Here is a 25650-nt window from a genome sequence, read left to right as displayed (position 1 = left end):
GCAATATAGAACAGCAATTCCTAGTTTGATTTTGAGTGAAGTATGATTATCTCATGACTGTGTCAACCCCCTACAAAACAGGCAGTATAAGATACCACATGGTGATTTCATCTTCACAGGTATCCTTCAGGGCCAACTGACTATCATCAGGTACTGAGGCATGAGGGTATTAGTATGAACCCTTACCTATGCAAATAAAGTTGTTGTCAAAGTCTGTATTTGCACAGCAACTTCTGCAAGATCTAGCAATGCAGAGGAACTGATGTCTGTGTTGTACTGAATGACACTTCATTATGTTTACTGCACGGGTAGCCAATTATACCAACCACGGCCAGACCATATGACTCAATGACACACATGTACACCAGCTCCATAATGTAATTAAATAACACAGACAAGGCCGGCAGTTGGCAGTTGACAGAGCAGGAGGATGTATAGCTGAAGTGGAGCAGGACAGCAATGTAAATCTTTATACGTCTACACAATTTTGATAAATAAGACTAAATGTTCATATTCAAAACTGTTTGCCTTCAAGGTGTGAAATCATTCAATCAACATATTGCTGGTGCTCTGCTTTTTACTTTTAGCGTTGGGTCTCATATTAGCCACCAGACCCTTCTCCTTGCATTTGATTCCCTGCTCACATAGCTCATATGAAGGATTTGGAGGAGGGTGGAAGTCTCATCTGGAGGACAGTAGAACCACAGGGGTTCAAAGCTATTGGGTCCTAAACCCTAAACTTGCAGGCCAGTCTCATGTCTTTTCTGTCTCAATTTTGGCCTTGGGCCAGTCTGATGTCTTGTCTGAACAACTTTTGACTTCAGGCAGAACTACTGGTGCTATCTGAAGTTTCTTTAATATGTCAAAAATGTTCTCCTAAGAGGAAGAGATACAGTCATTAACATGAATGGAAAGAAAGTGATTTGGACCAGATTTGACAATATCTCCTATTTAAGCTGTAGGTAATATGAGCCTGCTTTCCACGGTGATAGGATTCAAACCCTTATCATGACCACAGGGCATAAATAAAGTGTATGTGCATGTCCTCAACATAGACACAGATATACATTATTAGATAGATAGATAGATAGATAGATAGATAGATAGATAGATAGATAGATAGATAGATAGATAGATAGATAGATAGATAGATAGATAGACATACAATATATATATATATATATATATATATATATATATGTAGGAAGGCCAGTATGGTGGCCTGAATTTATGGGAGGAGCCCGGGGGGTACTTAAGCAGCCCGCTCACCTGTGGTGCTTGTCGGTTTCCTGTGCGCGATATACGTCACTAGGCCGACTATTCGATATACCAGCGTCCGCAAGTTCTTGCCTCGCAAGTTCCCGTATTTTCGATATTCCGTACTCAAAACCTTCGAAGTCCGCGTTTTTCGTTCGTATTTTGTACCACGCGTCTGGCTTGGCTGTCGCAGGTAAGGTCCCGTCGGACTTTTCGTTTTCATATCATGTCACTAAACCGTGATTTCAAATTTTCGTTTCACTCGCATTTCACAAACTGCAATGTATATCGCTTGTACGTTCGATATGTTACCATTTCGACAGCACCGCGACACAGACGTCGCTTCATTTCTAGCATGTCGGTATTCAAAACGAAAAAAAAAAAAAAATATATATATGCGTCGGTAGACAGCCATAGCGACTCGCAATTTGCAATTTATCAAGTCAGTTCGATACCAACCATTTCTCATTTCTGAAACATTTCTAAACTCATTTCTGACATTTCAAATCATTTCAAACATTTCTCATTTCGGTCACCTACCGCGCTCCGATTCGAATCCAGTCGCACCAAAAGATGCACCGATTCGTTCCGGTGTGCCCCAGTTATTACGGCCTCATTTCTATACATGCTCCAGAGTTACGTTATTGTCTGACATTAGTACCTCTGTCATGTTTATCATTTCATTTCCACGTATCACGTCCCGACACGAATCCAGTCGCATGCAAAAGGCACCGATTCGTCTCGGCGTGCCCCAGGATTGGCCTCATTTCTATACATGCTCCAGAGTTACGTTTTCAGTCATTCATACCTCTGTCATGGTTATCATTTCATTTCCACCTATCACGTTCCGACATGAATCCAGTCGCATGGCAATGCACCGATTCGTCTCGGCGTGCCCCAGGATTGGCCTCATTTCTATACATGCTCCAGAGTTACGTTTTCAGTCATTCATACCTCTGTCATGGTTATCATTTCATTTCCACCTATCACGTTCCGACATGAATCCAGTCGCATGGCAATGCACCGATTCGTCTCGGCGTGCCCCAGGATTGGCCTCATTTCTATACATGCTCCAGAGTTACGTTTTCAGTCATTCATACCTCTGTCATGGTTATCATTTCATTTCCACCTATCACGTTCCGACATGAATCCAGTCGCATGGCAATGCACCGATTCGTCTCGGCGTGCCCCAGGATTGGCCTCATTTCTATACATGCTCCAGAGTTACGTTTTCAGTCATTCATACCTCTGTCATGGTTATCATTTCATTTCCACCTATCACGTTCCGACATGAATCCAGTCGCATGGCAATGCACCGATTCGTCTCGGCGTGCCCCAGGACTGGCCTCATTTCTATACATGCTCCAGAGTTACGTTTATCAGTAATTCGTACCTTCTGTCATGGTTATCATTTCATTTCCACCTATCACGTTCCGACATGAATCCAGTCGCATGGCAATGCACCGATTCGTCTCGGCGTGCCCCAGGACTGGCCTCATTTCTATACATGCTCCAGGGTTACGTTTATCAGTAATTCGTACCTTCTGTCATGGTTATCATTTCATTTCCACGTATCACGTTCACACATGAATCCAGTCGCATGGAAATGCACCGATTCATTATGGCGTACCCCAGGGCTCGGCCTCATTTCTGATACATGCTTCAAAGTCCGGATCATAGCTAATCGCAGACATCGGGGGATGGATCCATGTCTCTGCCATGCAGCTTACTACCATTTCACTCCCACAACGCATCACCGTTTCGGAACCAGTCGCATCTGACATGCACCGATTCTTTACGGAATGCCTCGCTGGTTCCAAACAGCATTTCATACCTATACCAGAGCTCGGTTGGTTGCCAGTCGCAAACACGGCACAACCAATTCAAGCCTCGGTCTAATAATCATTTCTCTCATTTCATTTCATACGGTGCTCCGATTCGAATCCAGATGCATCAAACAGGCACCAGATCGTCCCGCGTGCACCAATGTTTTCACTTGCCTCATTTCAATACATGCTCCAGAGCCCGGTTCTCGGTCGAATCGATGACGACGACCAGGCCGGACCTCTGTCATGGAGTCCATTCATAATCAACGCAAACATTTCGAATCATTTCATTGTCATACAAATCGTTGCTTCAAAAAATCAGTTAGCAATCCCTTCACGAATTGTCACCTTTTCGTTTTTCTCAGGTCAGTCAAAGTTCAGTAGGTCCACCCTGCACCAGGTTGGACGATATCCCCCCAGGTAAAAAAAAAAAAAAAAAAAAAAAGGGGGAATGGGAGAATAAGTCGGGTAAGTATGACTCAGCGGATCAAAGAAAAAAAAAAAAACTTGAAATTCATCTCACCCCTAATAGGTTACAGTCAACCAGGAAATAAAAGCTCAAGAGAATCCTCACCAGAGCAACGATGTCTCAGACCGGCAGCGAAGACCTCACGGCCCCTCTGTCACCTTCTCCAGTCTCAGAAAGCGGCAGCGTGCAATCCCTTAGGGGATGGACTATCCCCAAACTGACGGCAGAGCTCAGACGCAGAGGTGTCCCCTTCCCCGCCACAGCAAGGAAAGGCGAGCTTTTCAAACTCCTCTTTCCCCCACCAGCAGCAGGACCCAGTACCCAACAGGCATCCCTTCAGTCGATATCATCGGCCATTTCACAGTTACACACGATGGTGTCATCTCTATCCGCCTCAGTGGCAGACGTCCAAACCAGGGTTGCACTTCTGGAGGCCCGACCGGCCACGGCTGTCCCCGACCCAACGGCAACTCAAAGCTTGACACCTCTTCCTGCAGGTACCTCAGGCTCGAGCCATATTGTCTACCCCTCCCACCTGGTCCCAACCAGTATCAGGAAGGACATCTTGGACGGCAAGGACGTCAACCTGGCCTCTCTCCTCATTTCCGTGCATGATTTGGCAGAAAATAAAGCCTACTCCTGGGGTGACATATCAGTGGTCCTTAAAGCCAAAGACCCCAGATTGAACCGCAAGCTAACAGTCTCAGAGTTTACCCTGGCCTTTGGCATGTTCAGAGATGTCCTGTGCTCAGCCACCCCTAGCAGGCGGGAAGAGCTGGACTTGTATCTCCATACTGTGGTAGACTTGGGCCACAAGTACGGAGGTTTTGCCTTTTACGACTACCATCGTTCCTTTTCAGCCAAGGCCGCGGCCAGACTCATACAGTTCCAGATCACGACAGATTGGAGTCTCATGGATACAGAGCTCTTCTGCCGCCACTTTGCCGGCTTACGCTCACCTCTGTGTGCGATTTGCCAGTCTTCCACCCACACTGCCACCTGGTGCGCCAATACGGCAACCAGACAGCCTTTCGAGTTTCCCTCTACCTCAGGTTCAGTACAGGGTCAGCCGATCCCTGAACCAACGCCTCAGGTGGACAAACTCGGACGCCCAGTCCGAACCGTGGGAGGGGCAGCCATCTGTAATAACTTTAATCAGGGGTCCTGCAACTTCAGTCAGTGCCGTCTACTTCACCTCTGCACCTTATGTCATAGAGCACACCCTAGGATTTTGTGCGAAGTCAAGCAACACAAGAAGGCGTGACTAAGCCGGATCAACCTCTTATGGTTAGGATGGTATCTCACTTCACATCCCACCCCTTCCCTGGCCACCTTCCTTATCCAAGGCTTCACAGCAGGCTTTCACACCGGCCTCATTTCACTACCCCACACTACCCACGAATGTGCCAATCTTCGTTCGGCAGCCATTGACGAACAAGCCATAGATCAGCTCTTACAGGCAGAGGTGGATCGAGGTTACGTGATAGGCCCTTTCAGTTGCCCCCCTTTCAACACATGGAGAGTCAGCCCTATTGGGCTTGTCAAGGGCAAGTTTTCAAATAAATTGCGTTTGGTGTACGACTTGTCTGCGCCTCATTCTTCCCACATACCCAGCCTCAATTCCCTGATCCCCTCCGAGGAGTTTTCCCTAAAATATTCTTCCGTAGACATGGCAATACAAGCGATCATCAAAGCAGGCACAGGCGCCTGGCTCTCCAAAGCCGACATCTCGGATGCCTTCAAGCTCCTGCCCATCCACCCATCCCTTTGGTGCTGGCATGGCATCAAGTGGAAGGAAGCATATTATTTTGGTACAAAGCTCACCTTCGGTTCGAAGAGTAGCCCGTGGCTCTTCGACACGTTCGCCCAGTCCCTCGGTTGGATACTATTACACAAGGGTCAATGCCATGAAGTCATCCATTATCTAGATGACTTCCTACTGATAGAACCACCCAGCAAGCCCCCAGGAGATCTCGACAAACTTAGGGTAATTTTTGGAAACCTCAATGTTCCTATTGCCGAGCACAAAGTCGATGGCCCAGCAAATAGCATCACTTTTCTCGGGGTCAGCTTGGATACCTGCGCAATGCAAGCCAGTCTCCCCCTCGACAAACTAACACGCATTAGGGCAGTCCTTCACGAGTTTACACACACCAAGGACTGTACCAAAAAACAGTTGCAGTCCCTCCTGGGTATGCTCAACTTCGCTATGCGAATTATTCCACAAGGCCGCACATTTGTATCACGCCTACTCAGATTTCTGTCGGAAACTCAAGACCCTGATCAGATTCTGAATTTAGACTCCGCAGCCATAGCGGACCTATCCATGTGGGAGGAATTCTTGTCCGCCTGGAATGGCATATCTCTATTCATACCTATAGTTTCGGTCCGTTCACCCCAGGTGGTAACGGACGCTGCAGCCTCCACAGGTTTCGCGGCAATTTTTGGCCATCATTGGTTTTCAGGACCCTGGCCTCAACAGATACTATTGATACCCGGCTTTTCCCAAACATCTGCCCTCTTTGAGCTTTACCCCATAGTGGCAGCCGCACAACTCTGGGGCCACCACTGGACAGGACAAACTGTAGTCTTTAGCACCGACAACCAGGCCACGGCAGACATCATCAACAAAGGCAGGTCCAAGTCCTTAGCAGTCATGTCCTTCCTGCGCAGGTTGGTACAACTGTCTTTACAACATCAGTTTAATATACACGGTGCATTTATTCCCGGCAGATACAACTCAGCAGCTGACGCATTGTCACGTTTCAATTATTCCTCCTTTTTCAAACAGGTTCCCGATGCCGATCCAATGTCGGCCCCTATCCCTGTCTGGTCACAACTGACCCTGGACTAGATCAACATTTACACGGAGCTACACAACTCATAAATCATTCCCTCTCCTACAACACACTTAAAGCCTACCAGACAGCTTGGAAGGCCTTTAACAAATTCCTCACGTCCTGCCGTAAAGGACCAACAGATATCAAGCAGGTACTGGCCTTCACTGCACACTGCCACACGCAGTTGGCCTTATCCTACAATACCATCCGGCTATACCTAGCCGGCATTCAACATTTTATGGCGCTTGAAGACCCCACGAAATCTTCACTATTCTCATCTCACGCTATACGAGCCGTTTTAAGGGGAATCCAGAAACAACAACCAGTCATCAGCACTAAGCGCTTGCCCATTACGGGACCCATCTTTAGGGACATGTCAACTATTCTGGCTAACTCGCCATTCGGTCTGCTCCGCAGCACGGTCTTACAAGCAGCGATATATCTAGCGTACTATGGGTTCATGCGCCCTGGCGAATTCACCTCTAACAAACCCACAGACCGAGTACTATGCAGACGACACTTACTTAGATACCAAGACCACTTCATCCTGCACCTCGAGGTCTCTAAAACCCAGCAAACGGGCTCAGGAGCGAACATTCACCTCTTCAAAACCGACAACAGCTGGTGTCCAGTCGCCGTACTCAACCGGCTCCTGTCACTCCTGCCTGAACAACCAGACAGCAGTCCCCTTCTACCGTTCCCAGTTAAACCCTTAAATGCCTCTCAGTTTGTGGAACACATAAGAATACTTCTCCGCAATCTTCATCTTAACCCTAGTCAGTATTCCGGACACTCGTTCCGCATCGGAGCAGCCTCCGCGGCATCCCGCCACGGGGTTCCGGACCACATCATCAAAAGACTGGGCAGGTGGAAGTCAGCCTGCTTCGCCCGGTATATCCCCAACCCACAAACAGAGATGGCACAGGCATTCTCCAAATTGGCTCAATAAATAATTGAAAATCAATAAAATCATAACCCTACCTGAATGTTTTTGCCCCCTTATTTTGGCATACCGGCCATTAGACCAAGGCACACTTTCAGGTCCATTTCATAAGCTAAGTCCACACTTTCAGGTCCATTTCCGATGCTAAGTCCTATCTTTACTATAAGTGGTATCCATGTACATACCGGACATAGGGCTCCAACCATAAGTAGGAAGGCCAGTATGGTGGCCTGAATTTATGGGAGGAGCCCGGGGGGTACTTAAGCAGCCCGCTCACCTGTGGTGCTTGTCGGTTTCCTGTGCGCGATACCCACCCTCCCATCCCCATTTCACAGCATTTCTCAAACTATTCATTTCATTCATTTCTCTTACAGAATAATCATTTCTTAAACCAGGGTATGCCCCCTTATTTTGGCATACCGGCCATTAGACCAAGGCACACTTTCAGGTCCATTTCATAAGCTAAGTCCACACTTTCAGGTCCATTTCCGATGCTAAGTCCTATCTTTACTATAAGTGGTATCCATGTACATACCGGACATAGGGCTCCAACCATAAATATATATATATATATATATACACAGTATCTCACAAAAGTGAGTACACCCCTCACATTTTTGTAAATATTTTATTATACCTTTATGTAACAACACTGAAGAAATTACATTTTGCTACAATGTAAAGTAGTGAGTGTACAGCTTCTATAACAATGTAAATTTGCTGTCCCCTCAAAATAACTCAAAACACAGCCATTAATATCTAAACCACTGGCAACAAAAGTGAGTACACCCCTAATTGAAAATGTCCAAATTGGTCCCAATTAGCAATTTTCCCTCCCCGGTGTCATGTGACTTGTTAGTGTTACAAGGTCTCTGGTGTGAATGGGGAGCAGGTATGTTAAATTTGGTGTTATCACTCTCACTCTCTCATTTTGGTCACTGGAAGTTCAACATGGCACCTCATAGCAAAGAACTCTCTGAGGATCTGAAAAAAAGAATTGTTGCTCTACATAAAGATGGCCTAGGCTATAAAAAGATTGGCAAGACCCTGAAACTGAGCTTCGGCATGGTGACCAAGACCATACAGCGATTTAACAGGACCGGTTCCACTCAGAACAGGCCACGCCATGGTCGACCAAAGAAGTTGTGTGCACGTGCTCAGCGTCATATCCAGAGGTTGTCTTTGGGAAATAGACGTATGAGTGCTGCCAGCATTGCTGCAGAGGTTGAAGTGGTGGGGGGTCAGCCTGTCAGTGCTCAGACCATACGTCGCACATTGCATCAAATTGGTCTGCATGGCTGTCGTCCCAGAAGAAAACCTCTTCTTAAGATAATGCACAAGAAAGCCCGCAAACAGTTTGCTGAAGACAAGCAGACTAAGGACATGGATTACTGGAACCATGTCCTGTGGTCTAATGAGACCAAGATAAACTTATTTGGTTTAGATGGTGTCCAGCATGTGTGGTGGCAACCAGGTGAGGAGTACAAAGACAAGTGTATCTTTTCTACAGTCAAGCATGGTGGTGGGAGTGTCATGGTCTGGGGCTGCATGAGTGCTGCCAGCACTGGGGAGCTACAGTTCATTGAGGGAACCATGAATGCCAACATGTACTGTGACATACTGTAGCAGAGCATGAGCCCCTCCCTTCAGAGACTGGGCCACAGGGCAGTATTCCAACATGATAACGACCCCAAACACACCTCCAAGACGACCACTGCCTTGCTAAAGAAGCTGAGGGTAAAGGTGATGGACTGGCTAAGCATGTCTCCAGACCTATTGAGCATCTGTGGGGCATCCTCAAATGGAAGGTGGAGGAGCGCAAGGTCTCTAACATCCACCAGCTCCGTGATATCATCATGGAGGAGTGGAAGCAACCTGTGAAGCTCTGGCGAACTCCATGCCCAAGAGGGTTAAGGCAGTGCAGGAAAATAATGGTGGCCACACAAAATATTGACACTTTGGTCCCAATTTGGACATTTTCACTTAGGGGTGTACTCACTTTTGTTGCCAGTGGTTTAGACATTAATGGCTGTGTGTTGAGTTATTTTGAGGAGACAGAAAATTTACACTGTTATACAAGCTGTACACGCACTACTTTACATTGTAGCAAAGTGTCATTTCTTCAGTGTTGTCACATGAAAAGATATAATAAAATATTTACAAAAATGTGAGGGGTGTACTCACTTTTGTGAGATACTGTATATATATATATATATATTTATGCTTGTGGCCCTATGACCAAGAGAGATGTGGATCACATAAACACGTGACAAGACTTACAACAAAAATAGACCTGAAGTGTGCCTTGGTGGTCTGGTCGGTATGCCAAGAAAAGGGTACATACCCAAGGTAAGTAATGGGTAGTTTATGAAGAAGGATGTGCTGAGAAGTGCCCTGAAAAAGGGAAGGGTAGGAGGGTATTGCGCACTGAACCGACAAAGAGCATGGGCGAGTGGGCTGCTTAAATACCCTCCGGGCTCCTCCCATAAATTCAGGCCACCATACTGGCCTTCTTATTTATGGTTGTGGCCCTATGACCGAGAGAGATGTGGATCACATAAACACATGACAAGACTTATAATATAAATAGACCTAAAGTGTGCCTTGGTGTTCTGGTCGGTATGCCAAGAAAAGGGGGCAAAAAACTCAGATAGGGGAATAACTCTATTGATTCTTGTGGTTAGTAAGCCAGCTTGGTGAAGGCTTGTGCCATTTTTTCCTGAGGATTTGGGATGTATGTGGCAAAACAAGTGAACTTCCATCAGCCTAGTTTCTTGATTACGTGGTCTGGTACTCCATGCTGGAAGGCAGTTGAGGCTACTTCAATCCGGAAGGAATGTCGAGAGAATTGACTAGGGTTGAAGCCCAAGTTGCTTAGGAGGATCCTGACATGCTTGATAAACTGCCTGCCACTCAGGGGGCTGGTTAGAAAGGGTAGCAACGAACTACCATCAGATTGGCTGGGTAGATGGGACAGTAGTCGGTCGAGCACCGTCACTGGGCACCATGCGTTGCTGGTTTGTTGCGTTTTGCAGACTGTGAGATGAAGGGTGTAATGGTTCGAAAGTGAGTCAAGTGGCCACTGAGGGTAAATTCACTAGGTCAAAGGATACCGTAGAAGGCCTGGGCAAAGTTCCAAATGGAGAACGAGTAAGGATTTCAGACATGTCTCTGAAGAGGGCACTCGTGATAGGTAGGCGTTTGCCACTGACTACGAGTTGGTGCTTCAGTATTCCCCATAGGAGGAACTTGACTGCATGGGCCGAGAATACTGATGTTTACTGGGATCCTGTAAGGACAGGAAATGCTGGTCGCCGGCTAGGTATATGACTTCCTGGTCTGTTGAGAGCCTTCTGGTTTACCAATTAAGGACACCTGAGAGAGCATCTGGGCTTTTCTTCAGTGGATCAGCGATCCAGTCAAGCACTGTATGACCTCCCTGAGCAAGGGGGTCACAGGATTTCTGGTTGAGAAACAATACATATGCCACCCAGAAAGCCCTGTATCTTTTCAGATAATGGTTTAAATGAAAGCGAAGACAGAGACATTCTCTAACAGACTCTCTCATTGCAACCAGCAATTGCACAGATGATGTCACTGTGAAACCAGGGGTTTGCTTATGGAACACCCCACCACTTCCTTAAGATCTACATGACCTCCCACATCCGGGAGATTGCGCACACCTCTCAAGTTCCTGGTATTATCTGGATGAATACAACAAACTCGTGAGACCGCATCCTTCTTGGAGTATATACAGCCACTCACCACCTAAGCCTTGTCCGACCCAATCCGGCGTATGCCCCATTGGGTCCACCTCATCTGGTAAGCCTCCTCAACTCTTGGTGGTAGTGAGCGGATTTTCAGTCAAGATGTCTATATAAGTCTTCAATATTTTGTCTTAACATATTGCCATATAGACTATGTATCTTTGAAGTTCATATGAGGACTATATGCTTAAAAGCAGATACAATTGATCCTCCTTACTGTCTATTGACTTGTTTACAGTTTTATATGACATTGTTCAGCGCCACACTTTTTTGTTGTTTCGCCGGCTAGGTATAGCCTGATAGTATTGTGAGAAAGAGCCAGCTGCGTGTGGCAATACGATATAAAGGCTAAGACGTGTCTAACGTCACCTATCGCTGCTCTGGGGCAAGAGGCCAAAAACTTGCGGTAAGTGTTCCAAGCAGAGCGATAGGCCTTCAGTGTGTTGCATGCCAAGGAGTGGTTAATGAGCTGGGTTGGAGAGATGTGACTTCATTCCTTCATCAGCAACGATCAGGGTGGGGCAGAAGTAGTTGTTGGGTCAGCTCCTGCTGAAAAAACAAAGTAAGGTTGAAATGGGACAGCTCATCAGCTGTGATTTTGTATTTGCCTGGAATATGTCTACAGAAGATATTAAACTGGTGACAAAGTGACAGCTGCACGAGCCTGCGCAGGAAGGACATGATGTGGAGTGACTTGGATCTACCTTTATTGATAATGTCGGCCGTGGCCTGATTGTCCGTGGTGAAGAGCACCATCTGTCTTGTCCAAGTGTGGCCCCAGACCTGGGCAGCTGCCATGATTGGATACAGCTCGAAGAGTGATGAAGACTGGGTGAAAGCAGAAATTTAAGAAAATTTCTGGGGGCCAAGGTCCAAGCCCGTGGATGCTGCGGCATCGGTGACCAACCGTGGTGGCTTGGCTGCTACTGCCAGGGTGAACATTGAATTGCCCTTCCAGCCGGTGAGGAACTTGTCCCACATAGCTAAGTCAGCTACTGCTGCTTGATCTAGTTTGAGAACTTGGTCTGGATCCTGCACTGGTATGAGAAAAACTAAAAGCTGTGATATAAAGGACCATCCTTGAGTAATAATCCTCATTGCGAAGTTCAGCATTCCTAGTAAGGATTGCGACTGCCTCATGGTGCACCCTTGTGACTGGGTGAAGTCGTGGATAATTGTCCTGGTATGGGCTAGTTTGTTGGGAGGCACGCTAGCCTGTATGGCACGCGTGTGTGGAGTGCCACCTAGGAAGGTAATAGAGTGTGCCGAGACTTCCACTTTATGGTCGGCTATGGGCTCATTGAGATTGCTGAACACTATTCTCAACCTGTCTAGATCTGCCGGTGGTGTGCCTGGTTGTTCGATGAACAGGAAGTCATCGAGGTGGTGGATAACTGTCTGATGGTGGGCCTGGTGTGACTTTACCTGAAATGAACTGGCTCACCCCTGTCATGCGAATGACCCTGGTGAAGATGCGAACTGTACGTTCTTCCCCTCCTATTTTTTTTTTTTTTATACCTGTGGAGATAAAGTCCAACCTGGTGCCCGATGGAAACCTGAACTAACCTCAAGGAGAAAGACAGAGAAAAGATGAGTGGCCCACTCGCCACTGGAGATGAATGGCCAACTGGGTGCCGCTGCGTGTTTGTGTGGCTGATTGTTTGCCACTGAGGTGTGTTTGCAAGTTAGTTTGTATGCAGGTTTGCACGTAGATGCATGCTGCAAAGTGTTTTATGCTACTGGAGACGATATTGCGTGGTTGCAAGGGTGTCAGTGAGTGTCAGGTTGCTAAGATGATATTGCGTGGTTGCATTGGTCTCAATGAGTATGAAGGTTTGTTTTTGAGACGACATTGTGTGGTTGCAAGGGTTTCAGTCTGGTTTGCTGAGATGATATTGTGTGGTTGCAAGGGTCTCAGTCAGGTTGCTGAGAAGGTATTGCGTGGTTGCAAGGGTCTCGATGAGTATGAGGTTGTGTGAGATGATATTGCGCAGTTGCAAGGGTCTCAGTCAGGTTGCTGAGATGATATTTCGTAATTGCAAGAGTCTCGGTCCGGTTTTCTGAGACAGCATTGCGTGGTTGCAAGGGTCTCAGTGAATGTCAGGCTGCTGAGACGATATTGCGTGATTGCAAGGGTCCTGATGAGTATGAGGTTTTTTTTTTCTTTATGATGATATTGCGTGGTTGCTAGGGTCTCAAGGAGTGAGGGGTTGCTGGGATGATATTGCGTTTTGCAAGGGTCTCAAATGAGTGTCAGGCTGCTGAGACGATTTGTATGGCTGCAAGGGTCTGAACGGGTGTCAGGTTGCTGAGACGAGATTGTGTGGTCGCAAAGGTCTAGACGAGTGTGAGGTTGCTGAGATGATATCGTGTTTTGCAAGGGTCTCAAATTAGTGTCAGGCTGCTGAGACAATATTGAATGACTGCAAGGGTCTCAATGGGTGTCGGATTTGCAGAGACAATATTGCGTTTGCAAGAGTCTCGATGAGTGTGAGTCCGCTGAGACAATATTGCATTTGCAAGAGTCTCAACAAGAGTGTCAGGCTGCTAAGATTATTTGTCTGGCTGCAAGGGTCTCAATGAATGTAAGGTTGCCTGGGTGAGACTGCGTGGTCACAAAGGTCTTGATGAGTGGGAGGTTGCTTAAGACGCTATTGCGTGGTTGCAAGGGTCTTGATGAGTGTTAGGCTGCTGAGACTGTAGTGCGTTTGCATGGGTCTCAACAAGGGTGTTAGGCTGCTGAGACAATTTTGCATGGTTGCAAGGGTCTCAACAGGTGTCAGGTTGCGTGGTGCCAAAGGGTTTTTTTTTTAATGAGTAAGAGGTTGTTGAGATGATATTGCGTTTTGCAAGGGTCTTAACATGAGTGTCAGGCTGCTGAGACGATTTGCATGGTTGCAAGGGTCTCAACAGGTGTCAGGTTGCTGGGCCGAGGTTGCGTGGTAGTAAAGGTTTATTATATATTATTATTTTTATTTTTTTATTTTTTATGAGTGAGGGGTGGCTGAGATGATATTGCGTTTTGCAAGGGTCTCAACAAGAGTGACAGGCTGCTAAGACGGTTTTGCATGGCTGCAAGGGTCTCAACAAATGAGAAATGGGTTACTGAGGAAAGGATAGAAACACCTGTATAAGGGATAAGGATAACGTCTGTTTGATTCATAGGTTCTGTAGTGGGAACTAACGAACGATATGGGAGACAACGAATGGTAACGAATTGATAGGACATAAAGAATGTGGTAACAAATCTTACTTGCGACAGTGGGCCATGCGAGTGAGTTCGCTGCGGACTGTGGCTGGAGTGCAACATTTTGGGAAGGTGTAGCGTGATGCTGTGCATGAGGCAAAACAACAAAGTTTGGTGTAGAAAATAGAATGCGAGAAGTGCGTATGAATGATTCATAAGTTCCACTGCGGGAACTGAACACCTGGTACGGGCGACACCGTGAGACATGACCAACACGTTAACGAATCCTACCTGCAACAGTGACCATGTGACTGGGTTCGCATTGGATTGGAGCGGGTGTGCAACTCATCCGAAAGAGTGTGGTGTGGTGCTGTGCATGATGCACAGAAAATAACTTTGGTTTGGTAAATAAATGAGAGAAGAACCATGTACAAACAATTCGTATGTTCCGCTGCGGTAACTAAAACCCTCGGCATGGGGGAAACAACGAATGGCAACAGTAGAAAATATGCAATGTATCTGATACAAATCGGTTGTAAAGAGAAATGACTCTGATACGAATCGGTTGTAAAATGTATGAAATGAATCCGATACAAATCGGTAGTAAGGAGTATTAAATTAATCTGATACGAATTGGTTGTAGAGTGTATATCACCCCTTGCTCTGAAACCGAACACCTACCAACCACCCAGCCCCCCGGGCTAATGAAGTGCAACCAAGGCACCAGGTTGGTCTAATTACCACCTCGACCAAATGGATGAGACGGCAATCCCATGGACAGTGAATCTTATAACCAGTGAAGGCCTATGGCGAGTGATATTGGACAACGACCGACAGCGGCTCGGAGGCTGGGATTTACAAATGAATTGTATGTTTGGCAGAAGGAACTTACAAATGTACTACGCCCGTGCCGAATGATGTCGGGACATGAGCAACAACAACTCGGAGGCAGGTTTTTTACGAAAGGGATGTAGGATAGGAAGCATAAAAAATCGCAAGATTGCACATGATACGAAAAGGTTCGAATACTACCTGCGAAAGTGAGCGGGAACCGCTGATGAAGACCACGAACAGAGAAGCCGCAATGCACTTACGATCGAATGCACAGACTCACGAACATGAGGTAAGCTGGGAAGAGTCGTCCCAGTGACATGTAGTATCGCACACTAAACCGACAAATGGAAGGGGTATGGAGCAGAAAAGAATTTGTGGGAGCCTGAAGGTAATATCCACACCAAGAGACACTATAAGAGGCATGGAGGAGCACAGCTATCAGATACTATTACTGATCCTGCTCTGCTTCCTATGCGTGATGCTGTCATCGAGTTAGCCCCGCCCCATACGCGCTTTGTTACAGGGTCATGTGACTTCATTAGGGAGAATTACTGCCTGATGCATATGCATAGGCTATAGCAGGAGTAGGCAACCTCAGCACTTCAGCTGTGGTGAAAACAAATCCCATCATGCCTCTGCCTCTAGGAGTCATACCTGTGATTATCAGGGTCTTGCAATGTCTCTTGGGACTTGTAGTTTCACCACAGCTGGAGGGCCAAGGTTGCCTACCCCTGGGCTATAGGATATTATGGATTTAACCTGCAAAGGACCATTCCATTTTTTTTTTTTGCGTTTGCTACTGCTTTAGCTAAAGGAGATGATGATCAGGTCACCAGGCTGGCTGTGCTTTCTGTCATGGTTGTGTAAATCTCAGGGCTGCATGGACGAAATGCAGATCCCTTGGCAGGGAAAACAGCTCCTGTATATATTGTATATTTCAGGGGTGTATTCGATATTTGCCTGGAATTCACATTTAATTATTAATCTGCAAAAGTTCTTTCCTTTCAAAAGTCTTTCTCTCTTTTCATGTTTTAAATCCAAGCTGATTTCTTTTTTCAGTAGTTGTCTCTATAAGGAACATTTTAATTTACTGGCAGCGTTGACAGAAGAAAATGTAGGGCCCAGTTTTTATCCTTTCAGATCTGCGTCTCATTAAAACCTGCTGAGATGGGAAAACACTGCAGCCTTTCTGTATCTCTCGCAGTTCATAAATCTCTTCAGTTCTCCAGCCTTTTGTGTGAAATCTCTTTATTTTCTTGTGGATAGAATGACCCTGGCACATCATTCATAGATGTCAGTTCATCTTCTTCTTCTGAAATGTAACCCTTCCGGTTCATTCTCCTTTCTGTAAGACCAATAGAGCCGCTACAGTAAACCAGCGCAGAAGATGTGCAAAGAAGAGAAACCTAGGGCAACCAATCAGAAATGGCCATAGCTTTTTTGATCAAAGTAACGTTACACCTGATTGGTTGCTTTGGACGAGCACATTTCACACATGCTCGTTTAATCTGGTCATATACTTATTTTTTTCAGGGAACTGAATAAATGACAAAACTAATATATGTCCCCCGTCCACCTTGCTTGTGTGGCTGGAGGACCTTCTCTTCATCGGGTCATTGTATTTTGACAGTGGGACCTGCCAAAGAAAAGATTTCTAGCACCTCCGTTTTTTCGAGCGAGAACGGACACACACTGATCGAAACACTGATCGAAACACTGATCGAAATTCATCTGGTTCCTCCTGAACTAGTTACAATCAGGCTCAAAGTGATTGTAAAGTCTTGTGTTTTTCCCTATGAAAATAACAAACATGTTATACTTACCTCCTCTGTTGCAGTGGATTTGCAGAGAGCAGCCCGGATCCTCCTCTCCTCGGGTCCCTCTTCGAGGTTCCTGGCCCCTCCCTCCTGTTCAGTGCCTATACAGCAAGCAGCTTGCTATGGGGGCACCCGAGCGGAGTCACAGCTCCCTGTGTCCATTCAGACACAGAGCCCTGCCCCAGCCCCGCCCCTTTCTCCCCTGATTGGCTAGCTGACTTTGATTGACAGCAGCGGCGGCCAATGGCGCCACTGTGTCTCAGGAGGGAGAATCTCGGACGGCTGAGACATTTGTGGACAGAGAGGGACCTCAGGTAAGTGTTAGGGGGGCTGATGGGGGCTGCTGCACACAGAAGGCTTTTATTCATAAAATGCATTAAGATATACAACCTTCTGCCTTTACAAACACTTTAAAGTCTCATTTACCACCAGGGGCTTTACTCCACCCTGATTGCAAAGCCACAAGTTAAGCCTAGTCCACACGGGCGACATCGGCCAGTTCAATAAAAACAACCTGAAATTTGGTCCGTGTGTATGGCAGCCGGTCTGACAGAAGCTGGTGTCGGACGTGCATGCTGGAAAACCATCAGCTGACTGGCTCCCGGACTGGAGTGTTCTGGTGAGGGGGGGGGGAGGGTCTCCCTGTCATAACACAATAGACCAGCAGGGGAGAACGCTGTACTAACATCGGATTGTTAGCACAGCGGCTCCGACCCAGTCAGAGCTGTCACAACTAGTGGTGTGTACTAGGCTTTAAAGTGGAATTGCAGCTACGGTTGCCACCCGTCTGGGATTCACCCGGACAGTCTGGGTTTTGAATCATGTGTCTGGCTTGCAGACAATAGAAAAATCAGGAAATGGCGGCACACCAGACGTAGTCAAAGTTCTTTGAAGATATTGGAATCCAGCCAGACAATTACACAAGATATACAGATATGCTGACGCGTTTCACTCGAGTCACTCATAACAATGATATTGTTCAGACATCTGCTATTTAAAGGTGCACCTAAACAATCAGCTCATGCCCATCAATGTAATTAACCTGGACAGGAACATCACACTTAAACAAGGACATTAAAATCATTGATCTTAGTGGAACATAAGGCAATCTTTGCTGGTTATGCTATGGTGGTTTGTGCACTTATCCAGCATACTTTTCTTATCACATCTCTGCCCTTATGGGTATCGAAAGCATGGGGACTTCTGTATTGCCCTGCACACTCTTGTATTTCTGTTCACTATCTAGCCCGCTCTACCTCCACATTATCTGACTTACTTTGACATCTTTACACCTTATATATACCTCCACAATCTCCTATGGTGCAAGGTGCTCACCTCCACTTTTATTAGTATTATTTCATATGTGAGATTCTCACAATTTATACATTTTTTCCCAGACTTTGGGGTTATGCGCCATCACTCAGTACCTATGGAGGTTTCCACTTTGTGGGATATTTTGTGCATGTGTGCGTTGCCTGCGGGTCTCTTACCTCAGCTCCTGGGATAGGCTACCCCACAAGTCCCTGGTTGGACCAAAGCGTTTGTCTTGCTTAGTAGCTCCATGTAAGTTTTGTAGTATTGGATACTTCCTTTCCTTGTGATTATACATATTTACATTATCTCTGAGGTTTCTTATTAGATTTATTGGTCGTTTTTAGACATGCTGACGCATTTACCCCTGAAGAGTGGTTTATACCATGAAACACATCAGACCTATTTAGGATGCAGTCATGACTTCAATCTACCATGTTCTTTTTATATTCCTACAGTTTTAATTATTTTTATTTCTTACTCATCATATGGAGCCCTGTATACCGCCCACTGGCATTTGCTTTGACACCAACACATTATATGTGTGTATATATATATATTTTATGACTTTGTGTTTTGTACATATATGAATTCTGCATGTATATATATTATTATATATTCCTTGACAATAAATACGCCTATACATTTTATGGTGTTTCATTTGCTTCATCTAAAGTCCCGAACTTTTCCTCTTTGTAACCAATATAGGGATGTTGACACGTCTTTTGTGCCTCATTTAAAGTCCCACCCATTTTTCTTTGAATATATCGTGGAATGTAGAGACTAACTTAAAAAAAGGAAAATAAAAAAAGAGAAGAAAAAAAACAATAAATAATAATATTACACCATATATGTGTCAAAAATAATGAGTGATCATAAATAATGTAAATGCTAATTAATACAAAGCTCCCTCATTGACACATATGGACAACACCAAAAAGGTTTGAGTGATTCTGCTAGTGGCATAAAAATTAAAATAGAAAATATATTTTTATTAAAGTAAACATGAAATAAAGTGAAATAAATATAAAGTGTAACAGATAGTGTCACAGCAGAAAAATACCTCAAAAATTGCCTGAATCTCAGACACATTATTCAGACTGGACTGTAGTTCCACAAGCATAGGAGTGCGCACGGGGTGTGTCGGGTGTGCCTGGGCACACCCTAAGCACCCATTGTGGTGCAGATTCCCCCTGCTTGCAGCCCTGCAGCCAGAAGATACTTTATGGATGAAAGATGCCCATGCCTGAGCCTTCATCCTCGGATGAGTGAGCTCACCAACCACTGTCTTTTTGACTGAAGTTTCCCCCCTCCTTTCCTTCTCTCACCTTACCTGAGCAAGGGAGTAAACCAAAGTAAGGGAGACTCAGATGTAAGGGGTGTTCTGTGGACTCTAATATAAGGGGGGCTTTGAGAACTCTGATTTAAGGGGGAATGCGCTGACCTCTGATCTAAGTGGGGGGCCTTGGTGAGCAGGAATCCCCTTACATCAGAGCTCCCCTTTATACCAGGATCCACAGAGTTCCCCCTTAAAAAAAAAAAATGACCGTGAGCTGTTAAAGTTTTTGAGTTTGGCTTGAAGAAAAGGTGGCAACCCTAATTCCAGCCTCAATCAACTTGCCTTAAAGAAGAAGAAGTCCAGCCAAAGCTTGTTTGGCTGGGCTTCTCCTGTGGATCACAGGAGTGCAGTTCATTCTGCACTCCTGTGACCTGTTGTTAGAAGATAGCGGACTGAAGTCCACTGTCGGCTGAGGTCCAGGCAGGGGACAGATCGTGACCATATGTTTGGGATCTGTCCACATGCCTGGACTGTTAACCGGCTCAGCCTTTCAGCAAGCCGCTGAGAGCCTGAGCTGGTCACTCCCGCCCCCTCCACAGCCCTGTGCTCCAGGGAGTGCGTGGGGCGAGGGGGGGGGCCAGAGCAGAGAGACAGTGATTGACAGTCAGCAGCTCTCTGCTCACGGAGCTGTGAGAACAGAGTGACTGATGGTGTTTAATTGCTCAGTTCTCCGTGTTAGAGCCAGCGGGGGACTGCCAATGTTGCATTCAGCTAATAAAGCATGATTCTAAAAAATCCCATAGTTCTGTTTTAAAAGTGATCCCCCCCCCCCCCAACAACTATGCGGACTAAACTGTGTTAAAAAAATATATATAATGATCGATTTTCAGCTAGCTCTGGTCGGTCTGGTGATCCCCTGTATCTGCCAGCATCGGCTGTAGGGGAGAGGAGAGAGTGCTTGACAGTGGCTGATAAAGTCTGAGCTGTGAAGTCACCCATAGGCTTCAGTGGCCCATCTGTGGTCGGCACTTCCTCCTCTCCCCTGCAGCTGTCACTGGCTGACACAGGGGAGCTTGGTCACGTGACCAGACCAGAGCAGGCTGAAAATAAGTAAGTATATGCATCTTTACATAGGTTAGTTAGCTTAGATGCTAGAAGGGGGGAAAGCGCATTTTCAAGGCTAGTTAAGCTGGAATTCTACTTTAACGTGGCCAGTGGACATGTTAATACGCATTGCAACAGTTGGGGTGCGGTAAAAGTTTTACCACCTATCATGTTCAGCAGGCTGAACCACTACCAAATGCAACCCATTGAAGTGAATGAGGCCCAACCGCTACCGTAAGCCGATCACTTGACTCGGTTGAAAAGCAGTATTACAATAGAAAATACCCCTTGGGTGTGAAAAAAAAGAAGAAGCCCATTAAAGAGGGAGAAGTATTGCCTACCAATGGCCTTGCAGCAACTGCTCCACTGTCTTTGGAAGATTGGCCCGTGGTTGATTGCTTTTCAGTAGTAAAGCAGCAGCTGCCAGGTATTCAATAGGTGACACTGATACCTCCTGAATGTCTTTTTTTTATCAGCAAAAGGGGGATTTATATTAAAATATTGCACCACAATCTGGGAATTTCTTTCACTTTTGGTGATAATAGTAAATGGAAATTGTGTGATGACAGACTGTTGGCCTAAAATCCGACCGTTTGTACACTCCATTGGACAATTGTTGCCGGATTTTCTGCAGACAAATGTTGGATGGCAGGCTTTAAAATTTTCCACGGACAAATGTCTGTTGTTGGATTTTCGGAGCGTGTGTACACAAGTTCGTCGGACAAAAGTCCAAACTACAAACACACATGCTTGGAAGCAAGGACGAGCCGGAAGCGGTCGGTCTTATAAACTAGGGTTCCTAATGGAGATTTAACATTTGTGATGTGGCAAATTATGAAATCTCGAAATGCAGCGCACAATTCTCATCTTCTTTAATGAGATAAAAACAGAAAAATAGCCCAGCGCCAGTGATAGGCCACTCAGAGAGTTTAAAACAGAACATGTAAAATAGATATATTAACCATGCCATCTATTAGGACAATGTGGATATATACATCGCATAGTACATACACAAAAATGAAAGAGGAAACCATAAAAATTATATAATAATAAATAATAACCCGTGCAGCCAGACAAACTGTAACTTGTAGAAACAGATCATAGCAGGGAAAACACATATAGTCCAGCGCTCAGGATATTTTTAGGAAGCAAACTGCGACAGGCATAAAAATTTGATTGTTTTAATAAATCAGTAGTGAACCAGTAACTGCTAATGAAACCAGGTTCAGGAGCCCTGTTGTAGAAGAAAAAAACACATTGTTGCAGAAAAATCACACACAGTAAAACAGTATTAAAACAGTATTAAAAATGTTGAAAACCAAAGTCTCTCAATAATATAAAAATCAATAAGGGGACAGGAGCATTGACCAGCAGGAGGCTAACACAGGAGATCCATCCGAAAATGTCCTATAGGGACCACTGCGTGAAGTAATGAAAGCAAACACGCCGGCTCAAAGCAGGTGACAGTGGGCGAAATAATGGGGGTAAGCCAAAAGTACTCACAGCCAGGTAGAAGTGCTCAAAGCTGCCTCATACGATGGGAAGGTTGGTATCATGTAGAGGGGCTCACTGGCTCAGGTGGATGGTGAGATGGCTGCGGTGTGGAAGTGTAAAGCTCCGCCGTGCGGAGAGCAGCCTGACCAGAGCTGCGTGTCTGTGAAGGATGACGTCAGCACGGGGGAGCCGCTGGAACGTCAGTGGAAGTAAGCAAGCCGCTGGTCAGCCGGAAGGTGTCTCCACAGGGATGATGCCTCTTCAATGAGACATAGTGACACTGCGCTGAGGTCGGAACTGGAACTGGGAAGCCACACAAAGGGGAAATGGTGGCGGCAGGCTGATGGAGCTCACATCTGCCTGACCGGCCTGGGAAAATCACCAACAGTCATGTGGAAAATGGATGATAAAAAAAAAAAATAAAAAAAAAAATAAAAAAAATAAAAAATGAAAATAAAAATAAAAAATAAATAAAAATTAATAAAAATTAAAGGGAAAAACTGGTCAGAAGATGCCAAACCCGAATAGGGTGGTGGAGATGGTAAAGCTGGAGGAAACAATTACTGGTTGGAGGGGCGACTTCACAGGAGCTCGTATTCTTAGATTTGGTCCTATTCCATGATCAACATAGGATCCTTACTAGAAACCATGTCAAGCCAACTAGTGGCAACTCCTACCTCCATTTTGGAAGTTGCCACCATCCATTATGGAAACGCAACATTCCTAGTGGTCAATTTAATAGACTTAGACGCAACTGCTCAAGATTGGAGGATTATGTTGAACAGGGAACAGTGATGACAAAGAAATTTCAAGAGAAGGGCTATCCACCCGATCTCATTAATGATGCCTTTCTGTCTCATCTGAACCCCCCTCTTAGAGACAAGTGTCCGAATGACGAACTGAGAACGAACCAGACAGTCAGATTTATCTCGACTTTTAATGATAACTATAAGTTTATTTCTAATATAGTCAGAAAACATTTTGGCATTCTTCATCTGGACCAACGCCTTGCCTCGGTGTTACCTGAGGTCCCACAGGTGACGTTCCGAAAAGCACGTACTATAAAAAATTTGCTAGCACCCAGTAAAATAATAAATAAATCTTCTAAATCTTCCCTTGATATTAGATCTTATTTTCATGACAGAAAGGGCATATTCCAGTATAAAAAGAGGGGGTGCCTCACTTGCCAATTTATTACCCATGGCACCAAGATTATCACAACCAACACAGGCAAAAAATATGAGATTAGGCAATTCATCACTTGTTCTACTGATTTTGTTATATATGTTCTGCGTTGCCCTTGTGGGTTGGTCTACGTTGGCCGGACCATTCGGGCTCTACGGGCCAGAGTGGGTGACCACCGTAGACTCATCTCGAAGGGGTGCGATGAACACAGTGTACCCCGGCATTTCCTGTGTTTCCATGACAAGGACATTAGATTTTTGGAGGTCTTTGTTATTGAAACGATCCCCAAGGGCATGCTAACTAATAATGAAAGATTCTCCCTGTTGTGTAAGCGTGAGGTTTTTTGGATCTACATGTTTGACTCGCTTGCCCCTAAGGGGTTGAATGAAGAACTAGAAACATGCAGTTTTGTGTAAATTTAATGAGAGGTTGTATATATTTTTTAAAACACCTCTAGGATAATAATGAAGAGTTATGAGTTTTAATATGTTTTAATATGTTTTATATAGAAAAATATTAAGTGACAATTATTGAAGTGTAAACTATGTGTTCCTTGGACCTATATTTTATTTATTTTTATATAGATGTATAGTATGGCATGTTTATCCATTGGCGGGGTTTTGGGACTGCGGGGGGTTAACATCGGAGATCTTTGTTTCCCCCCCCTCCCCCCAATGGGTTAAACCTTTTTTTTTTTTTTTTTGTCCCCGCCCATTATGTCCCCTCCTTCAATCCACATTTATCTATTTAAACCCTGCAAGTTGCCTAATACCCTTGACTATGACAAAGCGCTCATGCGCGAAACGCGTCATCAAGGCAACCATATGGCAGAGGCCTCAGCTAGAGCTTTTCACTGTGAGTTTTCACCCACCCATCTTTTTATCCACCTTTCCTGTGAAGTCACCCCTCCAACCAGCAATTGTTTCCTCCTGCTTTACCATCTCCACCACCCCATTCGGGTTTGGCATCTTCTGACCAGTTTTTCCCTTTAATTTTTATTAATTTTTATTTATTTTTTATTTTTATTTTCATTTTTTATTTATTTATTTATTAATTTTTTTTTTTTTTTTTTTTTTTTATCATCCATTTTCCACATGACTGTTGGTGATTTTCCCAGGCCGGTCAGGCAGATGTGAGCTCCATCAGCCTGCCGCCACCATTTCCCCTTTGTATGGCTTCCCAGTTCCAGTTCCGACCTCAGCGCAGTGTCACTATGTCTCGTTGAAGAGGCATCATCCCTGTGGAGACACCTTCCGGCTGACCAGCGGCTTGCTTACTTCCACCGACGTTCCAGCGGCTCCCCCGTGCTGACGTCATCCTTCACAGACACGCAGCTCCGGTCAGGCTGCTCTCCGCACGGCGGAGCTTTACACTTCCACACCGCAGCCATCTCACCATCCACCTGAGCCAGTGAGCCCCTCTACATGATGCCAACCTTCCCATCGTATGAGGCAGCTTTGAGCACTTCTACCTGGCTGTGAGTACTTTTGGCTTACCCCCATTATTTCGCCCACTGTCACCTGCTTTGAGCCGGCGTGTTTGCTTTCATTACTTCACTCAGTGGTCCCTATAGGACATTTTCGGATGGATTTCCTGTGTTAGCCTCCTGCTGGTCAATGCTCCTGTCCCCTTATTGATTTTTATATTATTGAGAGACTTTGGTTTTCAACATTTTTAATACTGTTTTAATACTGTGTTACTGTGTGTGATTTTTCTGCAACAATGTGTTTTTTTCTTCTACAACAGGGCTCCTGAACCTGGTTTCATTAGCAGTTACTGGTTCACTACTGATTTATTAAAACAATCAAATTTTTATGCCTGTCGCAGTTTGCTTCCTAAAAATATCCTGAGCGCTGGACTATATGTGTTTTCCCTTCTTTAATGAGATAATAATGAAGCCGCTTTGCTGGTGATACTGATGGAGTTATTGTAAACAAATGTTCACAGACTTTTTTTTTCTAATGGTGGTATCAATACTAATATTATTATACACTTTTTTTTTTTTTTTTGGTGTAAGTTATCACAACACCATTATCCCGTGGTTTTTAAGATCAAAGATACAACTATGTTGGTGTCCCTTGTCAATTTTACATTGTATTTTTTAAAATGTAACTGCCTACTCCCAAACTGTCATTTGAAGTAAAACACATAGCCAAGTATTATTCTCCACAATTTTTTTTTTATTGTGCATTAAAAAAAGAAAACAAATAAAATTAGACATGCTATCTGCCAATAGAACTTAACAAAATATAGAAAATATGCCAAATCAAATCATTATTATTCAACCAAAAAATGAAATAAAAGCCTCATACATGTGTCCTGCTTCTTAATATAGGG

Source organism: Aquarana catesbeiana, linkage group LG11 (assembly GCF_042186555.1).
Source record: "Aquarana catesbeiana isolate 2022-GZ linkage group LG11, ASM4218655v1, whole genome shotgun sequence".
Classification (NCBI taxonomy): domain Eukaryota; kingdom Metazoa; phylum Chordata; class Amphibia; order Anura; family Ranidae; genus Aquarana; species Aquarana catesbeiana.
This window is presented reverse-complemented; position numbering follows the sequence as displayed.